Below are 22,904 nucleotides of genomic sequence, written 5' to 3' on the forward strand. Positions count from 1 at the left end.
TAGACGATCTTGTTTACCGTCAGGGCTAGATAGTTTTTTGAAGTTTAGGGAGTTGTTTTTGTGTGTCATCCGATATGAGTTTTAGGTCGTAAAAAACATCATATTCTGTTTTTAATCTACATCTCATTATAAAAGTTTTCTTCTCAAAAGGTATTATTGATTATAATAATGTATTGTTAGTCTTATGAATGAATAATTTAGGGATCAACGGGACCATTCTATCACTAAGATCATTCAACAAATCAGCACTCATCGATGTGCCAATAAGAGGATTTTCATTTATTCCTGTAAGCACTCGTAAAAAAATACATACGCAAGGTGAAGGAGTAAAAACAGTGTTTTCTGATGAAACTTAGTTTCACCTAACCGTTACTTTTAATTTAATTTTTCACACGGTTATCACGCAACAATATAAGACGTATGAAATTTGTTTAGTTCAACCCTTCTTTTACAATCCTGTAAAGAGAAAAAATAAGACAAAACGAAACTTTTAGCAAAATTAAATTCTGACCCAATTAATTGGAAAATACTTCACAGTTCTAAGAGCTAATGAAAATACATTCTTCAGTCCAATATCGTTATTATTAAAATTTTTCAAGTATCTCCAACCATTATCAAGTGTAAACCAACAGCAATAACTATGAGTGTAGAGGGTTAAGACATGTAGTTATGGGTGAGGCACTTGCAGGCAGTTTCCTGAGAGTAGAGAGAGAATCACCAGATATTGGAAACGTTAACGATGGCATGACTGAAGATTCCTTGGTTTGGCGTGATGAAAGTTACTAACTATTAGGTCAAACATCAAGTTTACGATAGAGTTGGAAGCTAAGTTAAAATTGTTCTTTTTAGATGTTCTGGTAAAGAACAACAATAAACGCCTGAGGATTTATTCTCACACCAACAAACATAATATAGTACCTGCACTATAACTTCAATCATCCTGATTCAACAAAGGTGGAAATCATTAACACCCTTTATAAGAGGACAGCCACAAAATGCAACAACAATGTTATCCTCAGCAGAAATATAAAAAAAACATTAAAGAGTTTCAGCAGAACGGGTATCCAAGCAAACTAATAAAGACGTCGATGAAATCAAGAGAATTGCTTGAAAATCCGACATCAAAACTGCCTTCACTTCGAAGGTTTGGTATTGAAGACCAAGCCAGATTAGCTACTTAGACATTAAGAGCTGAGTATACAAAATTCCTTGTGAAAATGAGAAATGAGAGTTAATTATATGTGAGACAAAGTGACCACTGAAAGTCGGGACAAAAGGATATCGAAAGTGTATCAAACATGAGAAGTAGAGATATGATGAGAGTATCAGAACACGCTTGGTCCAATGGCCACAACATATATTTGGTAGAAGCAAAGATTTTGTGGAAAGAGCAATATTGAAAGAAATGAGGATTTCTAGAAGCAACCTCACGCAAAGCCAAGGAATCTTTAGCCAGATCAGTGTTGATATTCCCAATATCTAGAGACTCATACTCTCAGGACACTGCAACATCTAATGCGCTTCGCATATGACTATACATAGATATTGTTGTTGGTTTACACTTGATAATGGTTGAAGATACTTCGATGGATGTTTAAAAATTAAATTTTACTACTTTACCAATTCGTCTACCACTTTAAAAAACAAATATCATTTTTGATCATTGAGTTTTTTTACAACGTACATATAGCAAGGGAGATTTCTACGATTGCAGGCTTTGGATCCTTCTTCCAATTTCATAAGAACACTATTAATATAATTTGATAAGAAAACCGGTTTAAACCTATTTCGAGCTACTTCAGAGTTATTTTGAGCTCTAAGAATCCATTTTTTATATAACTAGTAAAATCTGATATTAAACTGTTTATTTTGGTGAAAATTATAGTCATTTTTAGCCTATTAGGAGCTGTTTAAGGAGTATTCAATAGTGCCATAATAATGGAACGTGTGATCTTGGTAATGAGTTGTTCAGAATCTGTTCCGCAATTACTTTAAGCTGTTAAGATGTGATAATAAATCTACTTTTAAAATAATTTAATCTGGTATGGATCTTTTTATTTTAGTAATAAAAAATTGTGTTTCTTAAGCTGGATTGAGCTGTTCGAGAGATATTTAGAGATATGATTCTGATAGAAGCTCTACTTAAAGGATTTAAATAAACTTTAAGGTTTTTAAAGAGAATGAAATCTGTTACGGAACTCTTTATTTTAATAAGTAAACGCCTGCAATACTGTTTTTGAGTACAGTAGAGTGATAATGCTTTTTCTGCATCTGCAATGTTCTCTAATAATCTGTCCACTCAAACTTATAATCTCATTTTGTATTTGTGTTGATTTTGATTGCAGCTCTGATTTTAAGGAAGAAAAGATCATAAAGCAAAGCAAAAAAAGTATTACAGTAGTTTCAAATACTAATAATAATCTATTACTGCGGATTACAAAATGTAACTTATAATACTTTCATTATTGTTTTTTCCCTCAATGGAAAATCATGGACAGATTACGCAAAATATTACAGTTTCTCTAACTAAAGACAAACATTTTCGTTACAAGAACATGTTAATGTGTGTTCCTTTCATAAAGATTTTTAGCTTCATAACTTGTGGACGGTAGTTGATCTTCAACTGACCTTCGTACTCTTATCATTCATCGCTCGCATCAGATTTCCTGATTTTTAACAGATGAAAATGAATAACTGTAAACTGCTACTAAAACTACATCAACAGCAGGAAAAATTTCCACGTAAGTTCAGCTGCAAAACAGAATCTCAATTGTAAATACTTAATTTGGACTTGAATTTTGAAATCAATCGACAAAAAAATAGTAAAATATTTACATATAATACTGAACTTCCTGAGTTTTGGTGTTTGAATAAACATGAAAAAAACTTTCAATACTGTTGAAGCAGCTAATTTCCATAATATACTGCCCGCTGAACTGCATCGGTAGATGCATTGAAAATTTCCATTAAAATTTAGGGGAGGGCCAAGTGCTGACCCTTGCTCAGGCAGAGGAGCTTACTGTTACAATTAACACAGAATGCTACTTCATATGATAACAGACTTTTTTTGGCCTGCAATAATTGATGCTGGACTCTTGGATCAGAAGTGGTTTCAACAGGACGGTACACTATTACAAACTGCTTAAGACACAATGAATTAAGACCGTTTCTAATCTAGTAATTTCATGGTTCTAACAACTGGCCATCAAGATCGTGTGATCTTACACCATTGGAGTTTTTTCTTTAAGAATATGCGAAGTATAACCGAAATATAACCTAACTTGTTGCAAAAGGTTTGAAATTGAAATGAAACGATTAAATGATTTAGTTAAGACATTTAAGAGTTTGAACAAGTTTGAACCAGTTTGAACTTATATCAATTGGTAGACCTTTTATTGGATTTCTCTGCGAAGAAATATTGGTTTGTAAGCCAAGCACCAAGAAGCCCGTGACTACAACGCATGACATACCTATAACATTGTCTCTGCATTCTGGTGACTAACGAGGTATCTATCAGTATCAAAGAACAGGATATTGGATACCACATAACGTTAAAATACTGAACGTACATCTTTGAAGTAAGGGTTGGGGTAGTCTTACTGAATTGACACTATAAATGCATTCTATAGTGTCAAGGAATTTATTATTTTTTGGTTTTAAGTTATACTTATAAATTTGTTTTCTGCTTGTATTTTGAATTAAACCGGTATACTTTTGACTTGTAGCACTAAGCTTTGTATATTTACCTGATTAAATAGTAAATATAATACACTTGACTTTTATAGTTAAAAATGTTTATAATTAATAATGTTATAAAAGATAAATATGCTAATAAACTTTTCTATAAAATGTCATTTTATAGACATATAATAGGTATTGATGTTATGGCGAATCGAAAAACAGTCTAAAAGAGAAAGCAAAAGAATAAAATCAATAGTAAAGCCAACGGCTGGGTTACCTTTAGGACTGACTGTCGACATCTGTCGGATACCGTATCTAACCTCTCATCGAATTTTGAACTGTAATCGATAATAAATAAAAATCTTTAAAAGTATTATTAGAAGCTTTTCAAGTGAGTATTTTTATTTTTAGATGGCAGTATACACTAATTTCTTGAAGCAAAATATTATATAAAGTTAAAAGAATGTCAATTCAATAGTCAATAAATATAGGGAAACAGTGTACTATTAAAAGTTAGAATCTACAAAAAAAGTATAAAATTTATAAAAGAAAAAAAATATTAAAAAAAATATAACATAAGTATCTTTATATCCTTAAACAAAGTATTTTATTATTTTATTTTGTTTACTTTCAGTTATTAAAATCTTTTAATGCAAAAAATTATCAAGTGAAAGAAATCTCTCTAGCTATTGCTTCGACAAAAAAAACTTTTACTTGCTTAAAGACGTTTTGGTTATATACTTGATTTTCCTTAAGCTTCAAAACATTTCGCCAGTGCCATATATGATTAAACATAATATAAATTTTAATAAACTTATATAAGTTATAAGTTTTTTTAATGTATATTTAGTGTTGTTTAAGAAACGCGTCCATCTTAATTAACCATTATAACAATTACCAAAATTAAAAAAAAAATTAATACATGAAGCAAGAACAATGCATAATAATTTATCTTGTTAACTTTTTCTTCAACTTATCTCACTAGGTTTTAACTAAAGAACTATAATTTAACTGGTGTATAAATTAAAATTTAGCAAATAATTGATAAAAAAATCTAAAGTGCTCAAAGTAAATTTCAATAATTCTAAATTTGCCCTAAAATAGCGGTAATTTTATTTTTCATTAAGTTTATAAGAAAAACGTTTATATATTTATAATGATTATGCTATAATGAATAAACAATTTTACAGGAAAATTTATATATTTTTTATTTTAATTACAATATTTCAAAAAAGTCTTAAAAAATCATATACGCTTTTACAATATAAAATATTTATTTCGGTAAAAAATATATTTTAAAATAAAACATAATTAAAAACCTACAAAACTGTCAACACTATAAAGGCTAATTAAAATATTTTACGTTTAATTAATTTTGAATTGAACTTCTATTTAATCACGTATTAATTTATGGCATTTTGGCATAAAAAGCCAGTTTTACTAGGTAAGAAAAGGATTTAGTCCAGAAATATGTTTATTAGACAGTAGGATGTATACAAAAACAACGTTCAAGGAATAATTGAGGAGTTTGCGTGCATAACTGGAAATTTTCTGAAAGTGGATATCTTTCAGAAAATTTTCAGGAAACACGAAAAACACCCTGTGTATTTATATTTAAAAATAGTAATATTTTAAGAAAATAGCTTTAATTAAGCGGGGTTGATCAATTTATTATCATAAAAAGAAACAAAAAAAAATTAACAATTCGTCATTATTAGCAATAAAAGTTTATATATATCCGTTTTTGCACACAAATGAGACATAGTAAGCAAAAATATATATTTATTTCTCTTTAAACAAACTGGATCAAGTTAATTAATTTGACAAAAGTAATAAAAGGAAAATTAAATATGTATTGCATTTTCTTCATGGAGGCAATTGCATAGCTCATTTTCTTCTTGGGTTTCAAAATTTACCAAAGGATCCACATTGGCTCTAGTATTGTTACTATGTAATAGGTTTTTGTAACACAAAAAATCCTCCCTGTTTCGCCAATCATCCCCAAAACGCTCCATCAAATGATTTAAACTTTTTTTCTGGTATGGAATTACCTAGTGGTAGCGTGCTAAGCTGTATGTTGTCTTCCCAAACTGTGTCACCCAATGATGTAAGCCGATAAAATTAAGACATCTTAATTTTAACAGTGGTTTTGTTATCTTCATTCTCTTTTTTTTAAGTGAATTCTTTTGCATTCTGAAATTCCCTTTATTTTTTTATATACCTGTTCCAGTTCTTTAACAGTAAACATTTGCCAGTCAAGGCCCAGTGTTTTTAGCAAACCTACTTCCAAATATATTTTAAGGTATTTTTCTTTTGTTGTAATAACTGGATGTCTTATAAATTTAAAACACTAAAAGAACACTTTTATTTGACTGGTCTTACAGGAGTTAAAAGCGCGTGGAATCACAACTCAACGTCCAAACAACTACTAGAAGAAATAATAAAAAGTGCCATAGAATACGCACAACTTGGTTATCGTAAAATCGCTTTTGTTATCAAAATTTGGATATATCCGGTTTTGCTTCAAATGTCGAAGTTTACTTAACGTTTTAAATCGGATTTATTCAGTTTTGCTACCAAACAAATATGCTATATACCTATATATCTATAGAAATGATAACAAAGAACCAAAAACCATAAAAAAAAACGATTTTCGGTGAAAAGTGGATATATCCCGTTTTGCACCCAAACTCCTCAATTATAAGTTATATTAGAAAGTAAGTGGAATATTATGATAAAAACTATTCTTTAATTAAAAGTTTGAAAATTTATAGGCTATAAAAAACTAAGATAGTATTTCGATGTGAGAGATGTTTTATACTATTCAAATGACATACATTTCCATATTCTATTTTACATTCCTAAACTATTCATATTTACATATAACGTACAGGTAACAAATATATCATTGAAACAAAATATAAGCTTCCTGCTACGAAAAGCTCCTAGATCCCATGTGGATATTCCCTGGACATCAGTTTTAATTCCAAATAACTTTCCAGAAATGTAGTGAAGACTAATTTATATTGTAATTTAATATTGTTTTCCGTACATATTTCATGAAATATTTATAGTGCCTTTGATGAGTATCCTGAAACATAAACATACCGGGGAAATATTCCTGGAAGCTTTTTATGTTTGTTATTGCTTCATTAAATTTTAGTCGAAAATATTAATGTTTAATAAAACATATTCCACAAATACATTGGATATATATTATGAATAATTATTTGATTAAAACGGTTAAGTGAATAGAGTTTTGGAGAATTTCGTTAGCAATTTAAATAGGCCAAGGACGTATATTAACTTTAGTCATATTTTGAGATAGTTTAAAAAAAGTTATTTAACTTTTTTGCTTATATTAAATTCTTAAACTATGTAAATAAATTTTCAAAGAGATGTTTGTGCGAGGCTCATTACTGGGATCTCGAAGATTATTACGAATTTTAAGAGTCTTTTTAATCCTAAGCCAATGATGTATCACACTTATTAAAAACATGTATATTAATAGATATTTTCATATTATTGATGGAAGCCCTTTCTAAATTAATACAAGTGATTTAACAGACTTTTCATCATTTATTTAAATCCCTCATAAACGTTTTTTTCTTTTTAAGAATTAAAAGCATTACTCTTCTTGAAATAGCAGAGCACAAAAAGGAAACACGTTGTATATAGATAAAATTTTAAATGTTTTAGAATTTACGTTTTTTCCACGTATTTTAGTTTTTAATAAAGAATTTAAAAAAATTAAAATAAAAAATATACATTCATTTATTTTAAATTTTTGATTTTTTTTCCAAATGTAGTATTTTCTTTAAATAATGAAATAGCTTCTGTATTAAATCAAACTTTTCTTGTTACTGTTGTTCTTAAAGTATTCATATTTTCTTAAGTTTCATGAAATAATAAGAAAAAAATAGTCTGTGATAATTTTCATGACAATTTCTTTTCAGTTAATAATAACTTCTGCATAATAAGCGTCGGAGATAATTATGATTTTTAAAATAAAACAAATAAGAAAAATTAAAGTTAATAAATTTTAATTCAGGAATATTTAATAGTGTTTTTTTTATAGATATGAAAACAATTCAAGGGATAAAAAACTTACTTAAATTATCAATAATGTTGGACTAAAGTTTTCCAATCCGGGCTTAATAATTTGTATCTTATTAAGACTAAATTAAATTTAAATATCGAATTCAAGGAAATCGAATAAAGAAAACCTAAAATAATAAAAAATGTTTTTTTTTTCAAAAATATATTTCGAAAACTACAACGTTTACTTAAGCTTTTTTTTAAAAAATCAGCTCCCGCACTTTAATTTTCCAAATACAATTAGGAAACACCCTGTATATAGATAGACTTTTAAATCTGTATCATCATTACATATTCATCGTTTTTTACCTTTATTTCTATATTTTTATTGTGTAAAGCTTCTTGGTTCAAAACAATATAGGAAAAATCATATTATTTTGTAAACTATAGTGTTATTTCTTTAGTTAATTAAATAGTTTTCACATTAAATCAAATTTTAAATTTTCTTATAATACACTTTGCAGAATAGAAAGTTTTCTTTTAGCAAGACAAAGCGACATAGACAAACAATCTAAGGAATAAAACATTTCCTTAGATTTTTAATCCAAAAAAACTACAATTTTTTTTTTGGTCAATATTGTTGACCAAAAGAAGTTTCTAATTAAAACTAAATTAACTTCTTGAATTAGCACAAATCCTATATAAATAATCGCTGATAATTACTCTAGACAACCGAATTGCACGAAAATCGGATAAATAATGTAAAGAATAATTAAAAAAAACATTTTTATTATCGTTTACATTCAACAAGATACCTTATTAAACAAAATATCTTATGCCATAAAAACAATAACCAACCCAAACCATTTTTAAAGAAAATTAGCTATTTAAATTTAGTTTTTAAACACTCTCGATAAAAGTTAAAAAAGGGTAAAGCTTGTGCTAAAGAATAAAACAATTACTAATATTTATACATCAAATTTTATTTTGTAACTTTTTACAATTAAACAAAAATTTATTTTTGAGGAACAATTTACAAAAAAAAAACATATTTTCTTGACAAATTTCATGTTTCCTAGTTTTTATACCAAATACTTTAAACATGAAACCAAATTTTCCTATATTTTTGTACTTAATTTAACACCACAAAAGCTCTGGTTTTATGTATTTAGGTTTATGTATATTAATTTCATTTTATAACTTAATATAGGCAATTATTTTTTTAGATACGGTAAATTGATTTTTTTTTAATAATTATTGTACGTAAAAATATAAATAAACTGAAATATAAACGAGATAAGTCCATATTGTTTAGAATTCAAATAATCAAAAAAAGTGTTTACGTTTCCAGTAAATTAAATTACAACTTGAATTGAACACTAATCAATTAAAATACTGCTTTACATATCTCTATTTACTACCAGTTAACCAAAAATTAAGTTACCGTTAACGCAATGCTGAGTGATGCAAAGACTTCTTAAGTATGTCTTGAGTACTACGGCTCAATAACCTTGAATTTTGTTGAACGAAAGAAAGTAAAGAAACGTCAGAACCAGAACGGAACCATAATGTTATATGACTTAGTGGTCGTTTGTAAAAGAATGTAAGCTGTGATTTTGTTGTATTTTTGTTGTAAATATGTGTATAAAAGTGTTTTTTACTGTGTAAATTAATTTATAAATAGGTGAGTTATTTTAGGTTTAATGGCTACAATATGTTTAATGACACATTGGGTAAACAATGCAAGACCCCTTGACATTTATTATTATAAACAGAAGTGGTCTTAAGGATGTATTTTTATTGGCTTTCAGATTTGACTTATTCATTTCAATATCTATTTCTTATATTATTTTTATAAGAAAATTTATATAGAATGGACATATCAAGCAACTACTCAGTTATTCTACGAATCACTTATTATTAAAAAAAACTATTGTTTGGTTTAAATGCATATCAACTTTATATTATAATTAACTTTATGTTATATTAGGAGTATAAAACGTAAAACAATTACTTTTTTTTTTAAAAACTTAAAATAATAACGGTCATTAAACTTGAAAAAGTAATTGTGCAGGTGAAGTAAAAAAATGTTTTTCTCGAAGAGCAAATTTTAAATTTATTTTCTGTACAATTTGATCTTTTGTAATTTTCGCAAGATCAAGATTCTGAGGAAAAATAAAACAACATACTTTTTTTATGGTTTTCCAATGCAATTAATGGTTATAAAACTGTAAAAAAATTCTTCAAATTTTCCTAAAATCGATGTCGTTTGTTGGTTCAACTTTATTATAAAATCATTAAACTTTGCTAATATAAAATCGTTAACCAAATAATCTTTTTGAAGACTTTAAGCTTTCTCCGGTATTAGGGTTGTTTGACCTAGTTGTTGTTGATTGCTTGACGATTTTCCAATTTCGTAATGTCCCATATCTCCCACTTTGATTAAATCGTTCTTATATTAAACGTCAGAATCCAATTCAACAGGCAAAAGTGAACGAGATTTTATTGATTTGAATCATCCGTTTCACTCTCCACAAGATTTATTCCTTCGCTTTTGCTACTACTGACTTTTCTCTTTCTTTCGGTTTTTCGTAAAATTGTGTTTTCGCTTTGCCTGTCCTTCTGAAATAATAAGGTCACTGCTGCTTGCATTTTTCCCTAGTACAATGTTGATTTTTTCCATCTTTTTGGAGGCTGCTTGAAGCAGCTTTAAGGTGCTCCACAATAGCCTCTGTTCAGACTTTTTCAGTATTTGCATTCTCTGGAGCTTTTTGAGGACACTTATTCAAGACTGCGCTGGGATTAAACGGACATGCCCTAAACCTAGAATTGACTTTGCTTGCAATTTTAAGCCAACAAATTCAATGCTATCCTTGATTAGCCTTTGGAAAGAATGTCTTAGGTAGCAATCCTCTGTTTTTTACTTTTCACTTTTCCAAGAGGTCATTAAGGGCCGAAATTAAGCGACATCTAGAGGCTGTAGTAGATCAGTGGACTTTGCAGGGAGTGGCACAAAATTAGTGTTATTATTTTCGGCTTTTCTTAGTACACTCAAGGTTAGGCTAGAGTTTAAATTGTCTTCTAAGAGTACTCTCTAGATTTCTACAATATGGAAAGAGAATGTCAAAAAAACTTAAAAGTCTTAAAAAAATATTTGAATCAAACTAGCTATAGGAGTGTTTTGCCATTGGTTTTTCCTTATAAATCACAGGGTGGTGCGTCACCGAGCGGAGCATAGGAAATCCCATGTAAATTTTATGGGGTCAATTATTGGCTTCCCTGTACATTTTACAGAAAAAATGTAAGATAACTTTTTGAAGAGAACAATCTGGCAAACCCTCGTGCAAAGTTACAAAAAATTTTAATAAGCGAATCTTGAATTATTCAATTAAATGTAATTGCAAAATCACCAAATTTTCGGTTCTATATAAAAATATAAATTTCGGTTGTATACTTGCTCAGTTCACTTGTACATTCGTTTAATTCATTCGACATGTATCTCTTACTGTTTTCCAGATAGCCACAGTTTTATTACGTAATATTATACCTAGTCTATACACAAATTAGCAACAAAATCGATATTTTATTTATAACTTTGTTTTATTAACTTTTATTACCAAATAATTATATTTTTTTCAAATTCTAAACTTTTTTAATCGCTACTATAGGTTAATGCCATAAATTAGTTAAAAACCTATAAAGTTCTTACTAGCTTTTTCATAGAATTTTTACTAGGAAATTAAAGAGAGTCATTACCCAGGGAAAAGTATAATAAATTTCCCAATTTTATGAGTTTTATTAGAAATGGTAACAAACAACATTGTTTCAAAAATAATACGGGCACCATTTATTCTACGATTTTATGCCTAGTATCAAAAGTTATGTCTAGTAAACCTAATAAAGATACATAAATCCAATTTAATTAGATAAAAAGAACATAATTGCCCACTTTAATAGGTAAAGATAAAATAGAAAAATACTACATTGTTAGAACTCTTAAGTATTTTTCTTTATAACTTATTTATAATATTTATGCCTCGTGTTGCATTTTGCACGTTTAGGTGGCTCTAAAATTCTGTTTTTCAATTTTTTTTTTAGACAGGCCTTTTGAACATAATTATATTTATTAGGTAGCAACTAAAAGTCTTATTACAAATTTTATGTTCTCCTGGATGACACCCACATCTTGCTTATCAAATTTTCCGTATATTCCTATTTTTTAAAATATATTATTGCTGCTTGTACTTCTTCGGACAGAGTTCAAATTATGAAATTGTTTTATTAAGGCAATTCGGCAGTATAACGTAGAAATTTGTTTTCAATAATATTTGAAAATAGACCGATTCCTTCGAAAAAAAAATTAATGAGGTTTTCAATACTTAAACATAATTTTTTCTTTAGGATTATCATAAATCCTATACTAAAGTGCAAGAATCTTTTATCGAAAGGGTTCTGCAGCAAAAATTACTGGAAAAAATAATTTCTAGAGCCCTAGAAGTGAATTCAGCACGATCAAGTAGAAGTGTTGGAGAGAAACTGGGTATGGACCAAAAAACAGTATTTGGAAAAAACATGGTACAAATGTTTTAAATTTTTCAAATCTTAAAAGATATTTCCCGAAGAACTGTGGCGAACAATGTAATTGTGTGAAACCATGATGGAAAAGCCAAATAAAACTACTTTTTTTTAACGAAATATTCAATTTTCAGATGAATCTTCTTTTCCACTACATGAGAAATACAGTTCTTCTGTTGTTGGTATCGGGAAAATGACTACAGAAGTTTATAATTTCGTACTCAGTATCCTCAAAAATTGAATGTTTGGGCTGGTATTTTATGTCAACGATATTAAAGGACAAGTTTTTATTGATCGATGGACAGCTATCCTGGTAATAATACAGTTACGAAAAAATAACTTTAAACAAATACTTTTCCTAACATCTTATAAACATGACTGGCGTATTAAATGGCCTCCTAGATCTCCCCATTTGTCCTCAAATTAATTTTATTTTTGGGGTTATCTTAAGTTAACCACACATATTTAGTAGACCAATAAATTTAGATGAGCTTCGAGAAAAAATTGTTGAATGTGTCAATTATATTTCACCAGAAACTCTTTTGAAAGTACGAAATGACTTTTATGATAAATTAACTTATTGTTGAGCCAAAGGAGGTCATTTAAGTTTTAAGTTAATTTTTGTATAGTATTTAGAATTTCTACTTTCATCAGAGTTTATATTTAATTTTTATTAGAATTAAACTTTAATTTTTAATATGCAATACACAGGATAATAATTATTTTAAGATTACGATTCTAAAGGGTGTTTTTTTTTAGAGGCGGAGAACTTTAAATTGAAATTAAACACAAAATATTTTATTGATATGAACGAATTTGCTTTTATATTAAAGAATTTTTTTTGGCATTAATATTTAAAAATGATTTTGGGCATGTGACCCCCACGGCTGGCGCGTACGTGGCGTAATCTAGAGGTCCAATTTTCACACACTCTTTGCAGTACTGCAGCCTGTATTTCGGCAATCACGCATCGTATGTTGGCTTCCAAGTGCTCAAGTATTTCGGGTTTATCAGCGTAGACATGCGACTTAACATAGCCCCAAAGAAAATAATCTAATGGCGTCAAGTCGCACGAACGAGCTGGCCAGTTTACAGGTCCATTCCTTGAAATTATTCGTTGCTAGAATGTCTCTTGCAGTAAATTAATTGTTTGGCGCGCTGTATGGCACGTGGCACCGTCCTGCTGAAACCACATTTCTGCAACGCCTGCAACGGCTTCCAATTGAGGCACAAAAAAGTTGGTTATCATGTTTCTGTATCGCTCACCGTTTACTGTAACGTTCTGACCATCAGCATTTTTGAAGACATAAGGACCAATGATTCCACCGGCCCATAAAGCGCACCAAACGGTCAGTTTTTCTGGATGTAACGGGTTTTCGCTAATAGCTCGTGGATTCTCATCTCCCCAAATTCGGCAATTCTTCTTGTTTACATAGCCATTTAATCAAAAGTGTGCTTCACCACTGAACAAAATTTTCACATGAAATCGTGGATCAACAGCAATCTTTCCTTCCGCCCATTCAGCTAATGTACGGCGCAAAAAATGATCCTGGGGTTTCAACTCCTGGACAAGTTGAATTTTATATGCTCGCAATCCGAGATCTTTGCGCAAAATTTTCCATAAAGTGGATCGACATAAGTTCATTTGTTGAGAACGACGACGAATTGACATATTTGGATCATTATCAACACTATGCTGCACAGCAGCTATTGCTTGTTGCGTGTGCACTGTACGGCGTCTTACGGGATGCGTATTGTCGACTAGAGTAAAAGTATTTCGAAAACGATCAACAGTTTCTCGAATTAATCTCTCTGAAGGACGATTATGAGCACCATAAAACTCACTTAATGCGTTTTTTGGAATTTGGAAACGTTGCTCCGGCGTGAGTCTGTTCATGATGAATTGCCAAACCAAACTAATCTAAAAATAACCCAGAACTGTCAGGTCGGCTGTCATAAAAAAAAGTGTTGCCAAATGAAAGTTCTCTGCCTCTAAAAAAAACACCCTTTATATGGGTTACGCACTAATGTTTGTTAGTGGAATAATTGCCTGGACTTTCGCATAATATTTTGCGCATTGTCAAAATTTGCTTTTAAGCCTCTCTATATAATGATTTTTGCTTAATAAAATGGCTTAATGTTTAATCTCCTATACAGGGTGAGTTTTTTAAAGTGTTACAATGCGATATGTCAAAAACGGCTGCAAATTTTTTTTTGACATTTTGGTGACATTTCAAGTATACCAGGGGGCACTTTTTGTGATATTTTTGACATTTGTCCCTTCACCCCCCTAAGAGGGGGGGAGGGTCACTTCCTTATTTTAAATGGAATGACGTGTTTTTTATTCTTAAATACGAATCTACATAAAATATGAAGTCTGTTTACAAAAAATTTTTAAAATTGCTTTGCTGGTTACGGAATTATGATCAAAAATGTTTTGATTAAATTTAAAAATAATTCGAATATTCTACTACAATAAAAACAAATTATTTCCTACTTTTTAACTATTTATCGTCTATGTATTATGCCTAAGGAGCTGTTCGAAGTGACCGCCTTCGACTTCCAAACACTTTCTTATCCTTTCTTGACATGAGTTTCGTACCCACTGTAACATTGCTGGTGTCACTAATGAACAAGCAAAATGAATCCTGTTCTTCATGTCCTCTGGAGTTGTAGGTGCACTAGCCATTACTTCGTCTTTTATAAATCCCCATAAAAAAAATCAAGGGGGGTCAAATCTGGCGAACGAGCAGGCCAGTTGACAGGACCACCTCGACCAATCCACCTGTTTTCAAAAATCTCATTTAAATAAGTACGGGCCTGTATGGCATAATGGGGTAGCGCTCCGTCCTGCTGAAACCATACGTTAGGATTTAAATTTTGGTTTAGTAGACGAGGTAACTGATTTCTTAAAAAATCTGTGTAGACCTGTCCATTTAAATGACCTTGGAAAAAATGCGGACCAATAACTCTATCCTCGAAAATACCACACCATACGTTCACAGACCAGGGATGTTGATTTGGTACAGTTCTCATCCAGTGAGGATTATTTGCTGCCCAGTAATGCATGTTGTGCCTGTTTACCTTTTAGAAAAACAAACAACCAAAACTTGAATATGTTCTAATTTAAATAAGTTAAATCTTACCTGCCCGCAATTATTAAAAGAAGCCTCATCAGAAAAAATAACGTTTCTCAAAAAATGGTTATTTTCACGCATTTTTGTTGAAATCCAAGTGCAAAAATTAATGCGATTCTCAAAATCATGTCCGTAAAGCTCTTGATGAAGTGTAATGTGGTAAGGATGAAACTTGTACCGGTGCAGAATTGTTATAATTGATGATTGACTAATTCCAGCATCTAAAGCAAGCCGCCTGGTACTGATTTGAGGATCAATAGCTACTGCTCCTAATACAGCAACTGCCTTATTTTCATCTGTTTGCGTTTTAATCTGATTTCGTCGTTTACTTTTTAGACTACCAGTCATACGACTTCTGGTCTCCAGTCTCTTAAAGGCCATATGAGATTTTGGAATATCCGGAAACCTCTCGGCCCACACTACTGCAGCCTCCCTATAATTTTTTCTGCACTCCCCCAAAATTAACAACATATCTACTTCTACACTGAAATTCGCTTCCATTTTTTCCTTTTTAAACACAATTTACTTGTTAATAACACGTCAAAATTTTTATGTGACACTGCTTGTTATGTTGCCATGGACATCCTACTGTTACTAGGATTTTCATTTACATCCATACTAGTAAAATAAACAGTAGGATTTCCATGGCAACCGGCTGTTATTATGGTAAAATATTCGAATTATTTTTAAATTTAATCAAAACAATTTTGATCATAATTCCGTAACCAGTAGAGCAATTTTAAAAATTTTTTGTAAACAGACTTCATATTTTATGTAGATTCGTATTTAAGAATAAAAAACACGTCATTCCATTTAAAATAAGGAAGTGACCCTCCCCCCCTCTTAGGGGGGTGAAGGGACAAATGTCAAAAATATCACAAAAAGTGCCCGCCGGTATACTTGAAATGTCACCAAAATGTCAAAAAAAAAATTGCTTCCGTTTTTGACATATCGCATTGTAACACTTTAAAAAACTCACCCTGTATATTGGTAATATCACTCCTTAACCCTATGTTGCTCAGATCATTCAGGCAATGTACTTCATCTCCTACATCCAAAAGTATTTTGGTTTGGGGAATATTATGATACTATTATATTATAAACTTAGGTTCTGTGTCTTGCAGTGTTAGTTCAGACAATTTTTGATATTTGATTAGCATTTTCCTTGACATTTGGATGGATTCTTCCATTGCTGATATAATCCACTTGGATCTACTGCACTAGGCTAGTTTACTTAGGTAGTTTTTTTCAAAAGGAATAAAAGGGGTTCTTTTATAAATAACCGACGCGACGTGTTTTTTAACTATGTTTGATCTCCCTTTCTCTCTTGTGTAAGAGTTTTCAGTAAATAGCTATTCAAAATAAATGCTTTATAACAGTATCAATAGTTCTTTATCACTACATTATTAGATAAAGGAGTGACTTTACAAAGCTTTTTTTAATATTTTTCAAGTACGTTTTTTAATCATGCATCAAATAGGACAGTAAAAATCATATGCTATCAGTTTTTAATTATTAATCTAACCAGAGTCTATAGAAATCGGATTTTACAATGTCTTTTGGAGAAGGGATAACTAAAGTCGGAGTTTATATGATTAGAATAAGTGGTATGCTTAATTTGGCCACAATCGAATTACCCTCCCTAACAAGAGAAGACTATATCCTATTTGAGCAAAATTCGAGTTCTTATAAAAAATAATAGTAATATATATTTATTTAGCAAAAATATGCTACAAATATAACTAAAATATTGAATGATTTAAATATACACAAAATAACTAAATTGTTAATGCTTGCGTTTCATTTCTTTCTCGAAATATTAATAATCGATGGTGCTAACTAGTCAATATGGTCGGCTCGTGTTGACACTTCGAGCATGTTGGGATACATATCTTCTAGGTCGTATGTGTTGAACCAGAAAGTAACTCGGTTAATTTTCTGAGAGACGTTGGGTACCGTTTCGGTATTTTATGAATAATCATCAAAGCCTCCCAGTTTTCCAAAATACCCCATTAAAGAGTCAATCAGAGACCAAATATAAAAAAAGCTGAATAACAAAAAAATTACAAAATATATCAATAAATTGCAAAAATGATGAGATTTTATATAACACAAAGAAAACATTACACATAAAACCTTTAAATGAAGAAATAATTATATTGCTAATGCAAAATAGTTTGTGCTCACTAATCTTAAATTACTTGTACTATATCATTAATATATAACACAAGGGCCTAAAACTGTTCCTTGTGGTACACCATATTTGATATTAATATTTCCAGAGTGGTTAACACAAAAGCCTGATTGTAAGGGATAATAATTTTATCAATGAAAGCAAGCTAGATCCGAAAGTTAAATGACAAGAGGACAAGTTTATCGGGATACTCCGTAAGACAGGAAGCAGACGAAGTAAATGCTGGTACCTGCTGACACGTGTTTTTGCTCTATGTCTTCATCAGGGCTAGGAAACCAGAAGGCAAAAGAGAAAAAAACATGAGATATCATGAACAGGAACGAATAATAAATGTCGGTTATTAGCATTAGTTTTTGGAATATTAAATCATCGCTAATTTTACACGTTAGATGGACTTTGTGCGGAAGATTTTTATCGTCTAGAATTAATCAGAGTCTGACCTTAAAATCAAAATTAAAATCCTCAACAATAATGTTACTGCTGAGGTGAAAGATAACTAGACGGAACACAAATATTTCTAACTTAGAGCAATTTAACAGATAACAAGCATCAGACACTACATTCTTAACTTTATATTCCATATCACATTTAATCCAAGCCATAATACTCCTGTTCTATTGTTATTACTAGTACAATTTATTCGATTATTAACTGAATTGTCATTAATTTCAAATTATTTTTAATGGGCTTTATCTGCACTGGTAATAACAAGCTTAGTTTTGTTATTAGTTTCTTCTTATTATATTATATTATTAGTCTTATTAGTTTTGACACCGAAATTAATGTGAACGTCAACATTATTTTTATTTTGTATGTATTTAACTTGAATGTTTGTGGTGTTAATCCTATAGCTTTACCGATCTGACGATGCCTTAGGGCGAAACACGTGTAATCATTTTTTTTTAAATAAATATCTTTTGAGACCATTGACTTTGTGTCCCTCTATTCTCTGAATTTTTATTATCAAGAGGTCTCTTTGAGAAAAATGGACTACTTTTTTGAATTTTTGAATAACAAGCTTGTTGCGACTCAGCTTAACCAGTGAATATATATACCTTAAAACGTGTTGCTATTCAGGACAACCAGTGAATATGTACCTTAAAAGACTTTGATGGATTGTTGAGTTTTAATCGCGTGAATGTATAAAACACCGCATTTTTTAGCGAGTTAGCGCCTATGAGCGCCTTTAAGACATCTCATTCGAGCGATCAAGTCATGACGTCACCGTATAAGGCGCTTTAAGCGGTCTCCCGCGACCGCTAATAAACTTAGTATATCAAAGTCAAAGGGAAGCTATACTAACAATCATAAACAATAAATATTGATATACATTTTTGATATTTCTACAGTTGAAAAGCATTATATTTCTTAGTATTAGTTTTAATTTATTTAATATTAATGTATATGAGACAGTTAAGACATCCAAACCAAATAAAAAAAAGAATAAAATATCAAAAGAGCAAATAGATTTGCAAAAAATACAGTGAAGAAAGTTAAGGTGAGGTTGCACAAATATTTTTTTAAATTGAATTTTGATTAGTTTGTGTTGTGTTTGTTTTCTTCAAAACGAATTCAATACCCATAAAAGGTATAGCTAATATTTAGACTCTGACAGCTGTTAGACATGACGTCATTCGAGCGCAACCATATGATGAAGTAATGCTTAAGATATCGTAAGGCAACCAAGTAAGGCGCTTACTCGCTAAAATATGTCTTAAGTTTGACAAATATGACATATAAGTGGTGAATCCCCTGAAAAAAGGAAGAAGATTATGTGCGTCGCTAGTTTGGTTTTCGTACGTGTTGTCTCTCGATCTCTCTGTTTCATCACCCTATGCGCAAAAAGAATGATCTCCCTTGGGTTTTAACTTATGTTTTTTGTATCCTAAGATTACTTTAAAACTCCAGGCTACCTCCAAGGCAATAATTGAATTTCTTGCTTCTACTGAAATAAAATGGAAATTTATTCCTCCGCGTTCGCCCCATCATGGTGGTCTTTGGGAGGCTGCAATAAAAAGTTTGAAATATCATCTAATTCGTTTAATGGGCATTTATAAATTTACATTTGAAAAGTTTATAATTGTACTCTCTCAGATTCAAGCAGTACTTAATTCTCGGCCTATATGTGCTATATCGTGTAACCCCACTGACTTTTCAACTTTAACTTCCGGACATTTTTTAATCGGTACACCCATCACTTTTTTCCCAGAAAGAGATGTGAGCCATATTTAAGAAATTCGTCTTAACTTATGGCAAAAGGTTGTACAAATTAAACAATTATTTTGGAAAAGGTGGACTCTGCTTTAGACTCCGCCCTTATATTGGCCATTAGCCAGAGTCAACGAGGCAGAATTTACTAGACCTATATCAAAGGTTTGTGTCCTTTGCCTAGTAATTTACATAATAATGTTTGATTATTGTATGTATGACATTACTTTATGTTAATTTTAAGACAAGATAAAATTGTCATTTATAAGTAACTATGTAACTTATAAGTAACTAAGTTACTTCAATGCGGGGAGTATGTTGCGACTCAGCCTAACCAGTGAATATATACCTTATAACGTGTTGCTACTCGGGACAACCAGTGAATATGTACCTTAAAAGACCTTGATGGATTGTTGACTTTTAATAACGTGAATATAAAAAGCACCGCGTCAAGTTTGACAAATATGACATATAACTGGTGAATCCCCTGAAAAAAGGAGGAAGATTATAACCGGTTTTAGGTGGATAACCACAATTTATTGGTAATTAACGCGGTTATCCTTGGTTTTTGCACGCCAAACAACTACATTGACGTCACAACTTGTTTTCGTGTAAACGTTTTGGTTTAACCAATGTTAATTGATTATAAATAGTATATAATAAACAAAAACAACTTTATTTTGTGTACTGCATTCTCATTTATTACATAATACTCCTTTATAAATAATCATATTCCCTAATCTCTTGTACATTAATTTGATTATCCATGATGACCAACTCTATTTGTAATGCTGATATTGCTAATCCAAGAATAAGACTTATGTGCTTACTGGTTGTCGATTTTTTTAATGAAAATTTCGTGTTGGTTTTAAAATATTTACAGCAGTCACTTTTTTCCGCAACGCAAGAAATAATTCTTACTTTGAAGGAGATATATATTACTTCTAATAAAGTGCCTTCAACAGAACTTCGGCTAATGGAGTACAACGTATACAAATTCAGACTTTATTTTTATTATTTTTTTAAGGATCTTTTGGAATTTCAAATAACCATTTAACCAAGAATGAAAAACTACTAGGCAGTTGGGTATTTACCGCTAATGTTGGTGACAATTTTGATAGTAGTATGATGACGTCAATTTTTAAAAACCAACAACACTTAAACGTTTTGGTAAATACCAATCGGAAATTGGTAAAAACCAAAACGCTTTAGTTATTCGCCTAAGATCAGTTTATGTGCGTCGCTAATTTGGTCTCTTGTCTTGTTGTAAACTCCATTTAGTGTTACAATATTTATAACACCGCGCAATAGCTAGGGGAGAGTGGGGCAAGTGAATCATAGGGGTCAAGTGCGTTTCTAAAATATGTCGAGCAACCGGCATCATAGCACGACAATGATCAGCGTAGTGTACATGTCTATTAGCGCGTATTGTGTCCTTATGCATTTAGCTGAAAATTACTAAAATTAAGGTAAATATTAACATTTTTTTTAATTTTGCGTGTTTTATAATATTTTAAGCGAAGTCAATAAGGATTTTCCCCAATTTAAAGGCACTTTCTTAATATTGTATGAAGTGCATACCATAACCTTATACTTGCTTAATACCGCGTTATGCTTAGAATGTTGCCACATTTATCTGTCTTTTCAAGATTTAAATTTTTATATTTTAAGAACGATTAGTATAACTGTAGTATAAAAAAATTTCTTATAAATATATTTTATATATTGCAGAGGAAAAATGGTGCGTAACTACGTGCGCAAAACCCAAAAAGGATCATCCTCAGAAGATGCCATTCGTGGTGCCTTAGAAGCGATTCAAAATAAAGAGATGTCAATTAAAAAAGCTAGTATGGTTTTTAGCATTCCGAGAACCACCTTAGAATCACGATTAAAGCGTATTCACTGAAAAAATGGAAAAGAAATTATGTGAACACATAATTTTATTGGAAAAACTGTTTTATGGACTTTCGACCACAGATCTTGGAAGGATTGCATTTCAATTTGCTGAAGCCAATCAAATAAGTCATCCTTTTAATAAAGATCGAAAAGTTGCAGGAAAAGACTGGGTGACCTCATTTTTAAATCGTCAAAAAATCCTCTCCATTCCAAGACCTGAAGCAACCAGCATTGCAAGAGTAACAGGATTTTCCAAATCTAGGGTTAATGATTTTTGACTTTGGACAAGTTTAATTTTCCGCCGCATCGGATTTTTAACTGTGATGAGACGGGGCTTACCTGCGTTTAAAAACCGGGAAAAATTTTAGCTGAAAAGGGAATAAAGCAAGTGGGAATATTAACTTCTTTAGAGAGAGGAAAAAACACAACTTTATTAGCTTGTGTCAGTGCTACAGGTACGTTTATTTACCATGTCTTCGCTCGTGTTCGTTGAGCGGTTTCATTTCCTGGAGCAGTAGGATTTCCTGCTCCATCAGGCTAGATGGATGCTGACCTATTCATCAAATTTTTAAATTGTTTTATAGGCTGCACCAAAACAACAACAGATTGTCCAAGTCTACTGATACTAGATGGGCATTCAAGTCATAAGTCCACTAATTTAGTAAACCTGGCTAGAAAATCAGGAGTTTCTATTATAACCTTACCTCCTCACACATCAAATAAGTTGCAACCGCTGGACGTAAGTGTCTTTGGACCATTTAAAACCTATCTGGCAGGAGAAATGGATCACTGGCTTACAAATCATCCAGGCTCTAAGATCACAGAATATGATATGGCTCCTATTATTAAAAATTTGCTTATTAAGGCTTTTACACCAATAAATATTATTAAGGATTTTGAAAAAACAGGAATCTACCCATATAATCCAGATGTGTTTCAAGACAGTGACTTTAATCCCGTCGAGGGTCCCGTAATAAGTGATGAAGTCTTGTTGAGAAAAGATGATATCCAGAGTACTTCTTAAGAATTAGTAAACAATTTTGAACAAGAGCAACCGTCATGTAGTTCAGTTTCAACTTTAAGCCCAGTTCCAAAACCCTCTCAAAAGAAAGAAAATGCCAAATCCAAATCTAGGCGCATAGAAGGATTTAAAATAATAACCAGTTCTCCTTACA

General features: G+C 30.8%; 1 protein-coding gene across 1 annotated transcript in view; it reads left to right on the top strand.

Moving 5' to 3' along the window:
• Positions 1 to 9,237: 9,237 nt before the first annotated feature.
• Positions 9,238 to 22,904, top strand: part of LOC126735578 (toll-like receptor 3) — a 148,311-nt gene continuing 134,644 nt past the window's right edge. The window contains exon 1 of the mRNA XM_050439608.1: positions 9,238 to 9,403. The gene's annotated coding sequence lies outside the window, so the exon portion shown is untranslated. The remainder of the gene's footprint in view (positions 9,404 to 22,904) is intronic.

This window comes from Anthonomus grandis, chromosome 4, assembly GCF_022605725.1.
Source record: "Anthonomus grandis grandis chromosome 4, icAntGran1.3, whole genome shotgun sequence".
Taxonomy (NCBI): domain Eukaryota; kingdom Metazoa; phylum Arthropoda; class Insecta; order Coleoptera; family Curculionidae; genus Anthonomus; species Anthonomus grandis.